Source organism: Pteropus alecto, unplaced genomic scaffold (genome assembly GCF_000325575.1).
Source record: "Pteropus alecto unplaced genomic scaffold, ASM32557v1 scaffold122, whole genome shotgun sequence".
Classification (NCBI taxonomy): Eukaryota; Metazoa; Chordata; class Mammalia; order Chiroptera; family Pteropodidae; genus Pteropus; species Pteropus alecto.
In genome coordinates, this window is record NW_006431917.1 from 822787 (window position 1) to 831941 (window position 9155).

A 9155-nucleotide genomic window follows, 5' to 3' on the forward strand; every position below is an offset into this window, starting at 1 on the left:
ATTTTGAGTTCTTTTACAGATAATTAATAAATCTCCATTAATTTAGGGCCAGTTTTGTTCCTCCTATTGGATCATGTTCTTCCGTTTCTCTGTATGCCTTATGATCTTTTGTTGAGATTTGGGATCATAAGAAACAGCCATGAGGCGTTAGGACTATGGACTTACTTCTCTACAGGACAACACAAATAAAAATGAGCTGGGGTAGAAATTGTAAAGCCAAACCTGTTCTGGGATGTTTATTCTTTATGGAGCTTTTGTGTGTGTATATGTTCTCAGTCTAAAATATTTTCTTTCTCCTTTAGAGTTCATGATATCTTCCTGTCCTTGATGTCTCTCTTCAATACTAGAGTCTCTCTGGGGTTTGAAGAATTACATTTCTTCTTAGTGGCCAAAACAATGCATACTCAGTGTACTGCCACTCCTTTAGCACTGTCTTGCAAAACAGAAATAAGTCCCTCAAGCAGCTGCAAAAAAAAAAAAAATCATTGAGCACACAGTACACTCATCTATTTCTCTTCTGAGAAGAAACCAGAAATTGGCAGTTTTCTCAAATCATGCAGTGACATGGCGAGGAAAGTGAGCAAATATTATGGGCAAATGTTAGCAACTTTTCTTCTCTCTTTGACGTTAGTTAGTCTTCCTCATTTTGTGCTTCCCTGGGGATGCTGTGATCTCCTTGCTGGCTTCTGGAGTACTCAAAAAGGCAGCTAGGTCAGTAATTGTTGGTTAGTTCGCATCTCCGTGGAAGAGTGAAGTTTTGGTGCTTCCTTTTCTGCCATCTTGCTAAAGTCGTCTGATAGGTATTAATTTTGTACATTAGAATTTAAAGTATATTTATCTGAGTGTAGTAAGTGTGATCATTTATTTGGTATCTTTCAGCTGTGTCTTCTCAAGAAATCCAGAGCTTGTTGCTAAAACCAGGCCTAGAAGATTCATTTCACAACATGCTACTGGTAAGATATGGAAGGTGTGGCCTTGAGAATTTACACTTAGTGAAAGGCTGAGAATGTGAGGGGGCATGCAAAGGGAAGAAAGGACATTATGATGGATATAGCCAAACTGGGGAAATTACCCAAAATAAGATCCTTTTTGCCAAAAAGATCAAGGATAAAAAACATCTTGGGAAAACTCCCCCTGTAAGTTAGTTATGTTTGTAGAGCAATATGTTTCTGAACTGAAAGACCAAAACCAATTTTTAAAATATATACATTCTCTGAAAAGAAATTTAAAAACCATGGAAGTCACCTAATTTGTGTTGTGAATAATTATTCGAATTATTTAAAATGTGAGATTGAATTAAACATTCAGTCAAACGTTCTAAAAATCTAGAAATTTGAAAATAATAGAAATACTAAAAGCGATGCATTTGGGAAGCCCTTAATGAAGAATTCATTATTCTCCCACCAAGAATTAATCTCTTCTTGTTCCAAAGTCTCTAATTTTCATAAACATTGTGCGGGGGGTCTTTATACAATCATCATAGTTCAATAGATATCATAGAATAGTTCGTGGGGAACAACTTTACATGTGTAACAAAACTAGAGCCCTCACTAAAGGCCTTCCTATCTTCAATGATTACCAGAGTACATTTAATGGAGAGAGAAGTAATCAGTGCAATGAATCTTGGAAAAACTTTAACCAAGGGTCAAATCCCAATAAACGTCAGAGAACTCGGCTTCCGGAGAACCATTATAAATGTGGGAAAGATTTTGATCAAAGCTCAAATCTTATACATCAGAGTATTCATATCATAGAGAAGATTGACAAATATAGTGAAGGTGACAAATCTTTGAACCGATCTTTAAATCTTACTGAACATCAGAATAGTCATACTGGCGAGGAACCTTACAAATGTAATCAGTGTGGGAACATCTTTCGTGCGTTATCCAATCTGAATAGACATAAGAAATTCCATACTGGAGAGAAACCTTACAAATGTAAAGAATGTGGGAAAGCCTTTAAGCGACGTTCACATCTTACTGAACACCAGAGAATTCATACTGGAGAGAAGCCTTACAAATGTAGAGAATGTGGCAAAGCATTTAACCAGTGCTCAAAACTTACTCAACATTTGAGAATTCATACTGGAGAGAAGCCTTACAAATGTATAGAATGTGGCAAAGCCTTTACCCAGTGTTCAAGCCTTACTCAACATCAGAGAATTCATACTGGAGAGAAGCCTTACAAATGTAGAGAATGTCGCAAAGCATTTAACCAATGCTCAAAACTTACTCAACATATGAGAATTCATACTGGAGTGAAGCCTTACAAATGTATAGAATGTGGCAAAGCCTTTACACAATGCTCAAGCCTTACTCGACATCAGAGAATTCATACTGGAGAGAAGCCTTATAAGTGTAGTGAATGTGGCAAAGCTTTTAACCAATACTCAAGCCTTGATCGACATCAAAGAATTCATTCTGGAGAGCAGCAGTACCAATGTAATGAATGCGACAAAGCCTTTATTCAGTGTTCACATCTTAATCAACACATGAGAATTTATACTGGAGAGAATCCTTAAAACTAAAGAAAGTGGAAAACCCTTTAGATGAAACTACAGTCTTAATATCAGAGAATGCATACTGGAGAGAAGTTCTGCATTTTCAATAAATGATGAAAGACCCTTTTCCAGAATACATACTTTAGAAAACACAGATTTTATGCTGAAAAGTGATTTTAAGGATGTAAAAAACCTGAGGAAGTATATAATCTAAAATATCAGTAGCAAATGGTAAGTCAAAAGCGCTTTTGATGCTCTAAATCAATACTTATAGAACATAATTAAAAGTTAGTAAACTTGATAGTTTACTGGTTAGTATGCTTCAGAGTATCAAGTGGATGGTTGTTTAGACAAGTGTAATCACTTATATTGTATCCTTTATTTTGACAGTATTTAAAATTTTTTTGTAAAGGAAATGTTAATGTATTTCTGTTCTCAAATCTCTTTATGCTGTCCTTTACTTCTAGTGTGTATGTGAAGTATGGTGTTGATTGTTGCAGCCTGAAAGATTTGAGAGCTCTTGTATATTAGGTGAGATTCACTTATATTTACTTTTCCATGGAAGATTAATTACACTGTCATGTACAGTGTATGCATAAAATCTAAATGAAGATGCTGATTGTAGTTGATATAGAATGTTAATATAAGTCACCATGAAGTAGGTATTTAGGGCATCATTCCTTGCATTAATGTAAGATGGAGGAACATTCTGAATTTTAACTAGTTTTAACCAATTGCTCTTTAAGGAAAAAAAGGTGGTAGTTCATTAAAATGTTGATATATCTTCACAGCAACCATAGATACAAGTCATGAATATTTGATGTGATTGAAATAAATCTTGAGATTTCCCTAAATGCATAAAATTATTGTACGTCTATGTTTACTAAGTAATTTGCCTTCATCTTGAAAACCATAGAAAGCACAATTCTCAGATCATCATATGAGAATAGGAATGCTGCTTCAGTGCTCATAATCCATGGTTTTGACCATTGATCATACAGTGAGTTTGCAATGCTTTATTTAGACTTATGTTTGATCAATATATTTTTATTAATAAAGCCGAATGGATTTGAATGTGTTAACACTGGTGTAATGAATGAAGTGTTATCCTGCCACTGACGTTAACCTGCCCCACCTTATTGAAGGTCGTAGGTAGCCCTATACTATTTGGTAATACAGTAAAATAACATCACTGCCAATCCCTCTCCCCCATGGCTTTTAACCTCAAATAATATGAAAAGATTTTCCCCGTAATTTATATGTAATATTTATTTTTATTGTACCTACTGAGACATTATGTTGGTTACAATAAGGATGATATAGGAGTATTTTTGAAAGTTCAGCTAAACTATGTCATGATATTGCCGTCTTGGCATTTATTTTGTGTAGCTAAGGAGACTTCAACTGATACTACCCTCCTGCTAGTGCATACACTAGACAACAGTTCAGAGTCACAAGTAAATGTGAGTTCATGATATGACTTCTCCAGCAGCCTGTGAGCAACAGTCTCTGTTGTATCTCACAGCCTTCACTTTAATGCCCCTTAGATAAGATATCTTCAGAGCTTACTAAAATTTTTTGGGGGGTGTTTTAGTTGAATCCCCCAAAGTCTTTCCCAGTGGACCCTAATAAAGGTATGTGCCCTGGTTCCTGCCACTCTGAATCCTGCCTTGCCCTCTGCGTGTAACCCTTCCTAGCATGCTGTATACTTCCTTCAGGACCTGTGAATAATAAACTTGTCTATTCCAGTTTTGCTTGTGGTCTCCTGTTGAACTGCTCACCATCCAACATCAGGGGCTCTGCTTAACAAATACTAATTTAACAAAATCATAAGTATAATTAGAAGGCATATTTCGGAGTTTCTGAATTACATTTTTTGCCCTGTATTTTTTTTACACATAAACTTTTTCTGAGTCTACATGACATAGACAGTTTTAATGGTTTTGATAAATCTAAATAAGTATTAAGGAGGAAGGCCTGCATATGTTTCTACACATATCCTCAGAAGGACAGAGAAATATTGGATCAAGTAGGTTATTTCAAAATAGTTGATGATTAACAAGGCTAGAAACCTTAGAGATTCATTCTGTGAATCATATTTCTGTACGTTACTCTCAATTTATTTCTCCCAAACCTTATGATTCTTGGTTGAGAATGTCCCTGTGAAATTGTTTTTTTACTTTTCTGTTACCCATACAAGACTTAATGTTTTCTTTCAACATTCTTGAAAAATATTGCTTATATAACTTGCTCAGTGATTTCAGTAATGGTTTTTATTAAATTTTATGGTTTATGGAAATAAACTTAAAAATGAGTATAATTCTACCATGAGTGTATTAAGGTGCATTTTGTTTAATATATTTCATTTCTCCTATTGGAGAAAAACACTAAGCCAACTTTTCTTTAGTTATTCTCTCAGAAGTGACATCATCAAAGTTATTCACTTTCTTTCTGCCAATTTGTTCAGGATAAATTTAGTGATGGCTACTTCGTAAGTCACAGGTTTGTCTTGACAATTATATTAAGTGATAAAACATAGGACAGTGCTGGATGTGTCATAGGTACTCTGTAATTAGGAGCCAGATGTTCATAAAGGAATGATGTAGCTCCAGGTAAGAGAGAGAAAATTTCCAGGGTGAAAAATTGACATGAATTCTACATGTGGAGGGGGAGGACACCTATTCCCAGGCTGCACTTCTGACTGAATTTAGGAAGAAAATTCTTGTTTAATTTCCTAATTCCAGTTCCTCTTGTTTTCATATTTCTTGGCCACGTGTATAACAGTCATTCTCCTTTGAAGTGTTTTGGCTACTGCATCTCTGCCCTCCCCATACCACATCACCCATCCAGGCTGTTGTAGGTTCTGATCAGCAGTTTGTAATTTTTCTATTGCAAAGATATATTAGAATTTGGTGAATTTTTGCATTGTTTTTCATTAAGAAAGTAGCCCACAACTCATTTTTTTAAGCTAAATCCTCTATTTTTGAGTATGAATATTGATCCTTGGAAAATAACAGAATGGCCTCTGTATATTTTAAAATTGGAATGATCTTCCTGGTCCAGATTAGAATCCTGAAGAATTTCTTACTCTTACATCATTATCTTTTCCTTTACTGAAGTGGAACCAGGACAAGTTCAACAGGTTTCATTCTCAGTCATTTGCATGTAGTCAACTGTTGTTTGTTCTTTTTAGAGGAATCTCAGAGACCACAGCAAGTTTTGGTTTGAAACATTTTCTTCGTTATTCTGAGTGCAAACTAATTTTCTATGTTCACAGAGTGGCCAGAGGTATATTTGTTTATACCATCTGTCTGTCACTTTAGTGTTTTCCAAGTCATCACCATCAGCCCCAGAAATTCCAAGTGGGCAGAGTTTAATGTAAAAGCCCCAAAGTACATTGGCCCCTCTAGTGTCCTGAGCTGGATCTTGCACAAGTTGGTAAGTAGCAGAATTCTTATGCACGTGCCTTCTTTAAAGAACAATACAAACGTCACAAAAACTGTAGGTATCGGATAATGTTCTACTACGCTTTGTGACATAGCTGTAGGTTTACTATAAACCTGTTTTGCGGTTAGGACTCATCTACCTGGGCCAGTGGTTCCATCGTTATTATTCTGTATAGGCCAAAGAATGAATAATATCAGCTACATGGAAGTCGCTCCATTTCCTGGTCTTCTGGTGAAGAATACTGGAGGACTAGCAATGCAAATGATAAATTTATTTTTTCCATTCCATAGGGTCAGAAAGCAGATGTAACAGTCATGGTCCCTGGGTTTAGGGGGCATTTTGTCTTTATTTCAGCCAGTTTCTTTTTTATGTTGTGTGAGATAGGATGTGACCTCTTGAAAGGCCATCAACACACAGAAGAGGTGTTTATTAGTAATAGTTGTTTTTTTATATTTGTCTTTAACCTAGTTAATAAAATATTTTCTAATATAATTGTCCCAGAAAACTTAAGTATACAATAAAATTATACCAACAATAAAAGTTAAGTTTTTATGGGCGGGCTTAGGAAAGTCAGAGGTGGAAATAATTTAGAGGTATGGACTTAAGAAGTCAGGGCCAACTGTCTGCTCCAGACTTGCCCACATCCACCCCTTCCTGGGCTGTGTCCAGGTCTGACCCAATCCTGGAATCTCCTCTACTCAATAAGAGTTTTGGTTGGGTGCTTCTCCCACCTCTAGGGCTGGTGTTCAAAATTTCCCAAAACCCAAAAGTATTAAATAGAAGCAAAAGACCTGTATGTTTTTGTGCCTTAATTTCTATCTTTCTCATTTCTCCTGTGCTTTAAGAGCCATCCCATCCAGTATGGTGTTTTCCATTCCTGCAGTTCGAGGAGTTGCTCAAGTTACAAAATAAAATATATACGTGTTGTGAAATGATCACCCACCATCAAGTTAATAACATGTCTATCATCTCACACACTTTACTTTTTTCTTTTAATAACTCTCAAGATACACTCTGCAAATTTCAAGTATACAATCCACTGTTATTACTTACAGTCACCAGGCAGTAAATGAGAATTCCAGAACATACTCATTCTGTATAACTGAAACTTAGTATCATTTCACAAGCATCTCCCCATTTCCCCCAGACCCTAGCAATCACCACTCTAACCCTTTTATAAGAGTTTTTAAAGATACCACTGCACAGTATTTTCCTTTATGTGTCTGACTTATTTCACTTAGCATAGTGTTCTCCAGGTTCATCTGTGTCATAAATGACTTCTTTTTAAAAGTGTGTGTGTGTGTGTGTGTGTGTGTGTGTGTGTGTGTGTGTGTGTGTGAGAGAGAGAGAGATAATATCAGTACACTTTCATTCTGGTCACCATGGCAAGTATAATGATGTACCAATTCATATTTATGTTTTCTAGAATATCTAAAATTTTTAAAAATCTGATAATAGAAAATTTCAGAGTGGTAGCATTAGAATTCTCATATATTGCTCACGGATGAAGGAAACTTTGTCAATTACTTATAAAATTCAACATTTATCTACCTATTACCGAAAAATATAAACAAACTCTTCTGAACTACCTCACCCTTCTGTATTTCTCTCATCCAGCTCTATTTAGCTCCTATACTATAGAAGCAGGTTGTATTTTAAATCCATGGTAGGGAAATAGAAGAGACAGAAAGGTGGGGCCCAATATCTACATTCTTACTTGAAATATGGAAATTTTGGTACCCAACTCCAAAGGGTTTTATGAGGATGAATTCACATATGTCAGATTCCCAACACAGTAGTGCACTGTAACCTACTTGTGAGCACATAGTAAGTGCTTAATAAGCATTGCATCAATGAATATATACAACTAGTTTTCCAAATACACATTCACTCAGATAATACTACTACCTTCTCTAGCCTTCTGTAAATTTCAAAGGGCCAGCAAAGAATATGATCTCTCAAGGCAGTGATTGTTGGCGTTTACTGGGAACAGGCAGTATTTGTGTTGAGATGTTTGGTGTCAGGGCTCAGGTGTGCTGTGCCTGCTCTCTCTTGTGTGCTACAGGTAGTGGGGTCCAGGGGGAGCAACATTGGCACTTAACTTGGAACTTGTTAAAGATGCCAGTTCATGGGCCCCACTGCAAACCTGCAGAGTCACAGTGTTTAAGAAAGAGGTCTGGAGAAAGTGATTTCTATGTGCATTAAAGCTTGAAAGGCAAGGCTTAAATAGTGTGGTTCTCAGCCCAGGTTTCCCAGTACAATCATGGAATTTTAAGGACGATCATCACTTGAGCCCTCCTCCACAGATTCTGTTTATAGGTCTGAGTTAAAACATTGGTGTTGTATTAAGTGCTGCAGGTGATTCTAAAGGGAGGCCTGGCACTGATGTCAGCTTGTCCCATTATAGTTGATGTTAACTTTGTTTACTTGGTTCAAGTCCTATCTGCCAGATTTTTTGTCCATAATGTTAATCACTTTTTCTCATCATCAGTAAGGATTTGGGAAGATTTACTAAGTGTTATGCATAAACCTTGACGCTTTAGTCTAGAAACTTTTGTTCTTGATTTGTCTTTGCTTATTGTTTGCTTTGGAAAATAAAGGCTCTCTCCTTTGTTTATTAGACGTACTGGCTTTTACAAGTGTGCTTATTATCTGTAGCCTGTAAGTGAAAGTTCACTCCTAGAACCATTCAGGTTGTTGGCAGAATTAATTTTTTTCTCATGTTTTCCATGTGATCCCTCCATGGTCACACCTTGAAACTAGTATCCCCGAAGAAGAGATAACATTTGTGGTTCATTGCTCACAAAAATTTTACTTGTGGTCCTCTATGTTTAAATGAAGAGACTTCCAAGGGTAATTTATATAAGTGAGGTTATTGACTCATGGGCTGAAATTGAAATCTTCTCACCATTTAATTGTGTATCAGTTGCAAATCAGAACTAATGAATAGGAGAATAAATTAGTGAACTTTCATCTACCTGCTATAATCTCCATTTCCCCACTTACATCTATTCCCTCCCTCTATCTCTTCCTTATTGTGACTTCTGGCCACCTACTAGACCTCACTCTTCCCTCCAAATGACTCTTCTCGACTTCTGTATTGCTCCCCTTCCTCCATCCTGTGTACTTTAGACCTCCATCCTTATGAAAGTCCTATCTCTGACTCCAGAGTCTTCAACCTAACCCATCTCACTTTCCCCTAAACCTT

At 36.3% G+C, this 9155-nt stretch overlaps 1 pseudogene; it reads left to right on the plus strand.

Annotated features, from left to right (window-relative positions):
- The window catches only part of LOC102880724, a 27535-nt pseudogene extending 22710 nt beyond the window's left edge, over positions 1-4825 (plus strand).
- The last annotated feature ends 4330 nt before the right edge of the window (positions 4826-9155 follow it).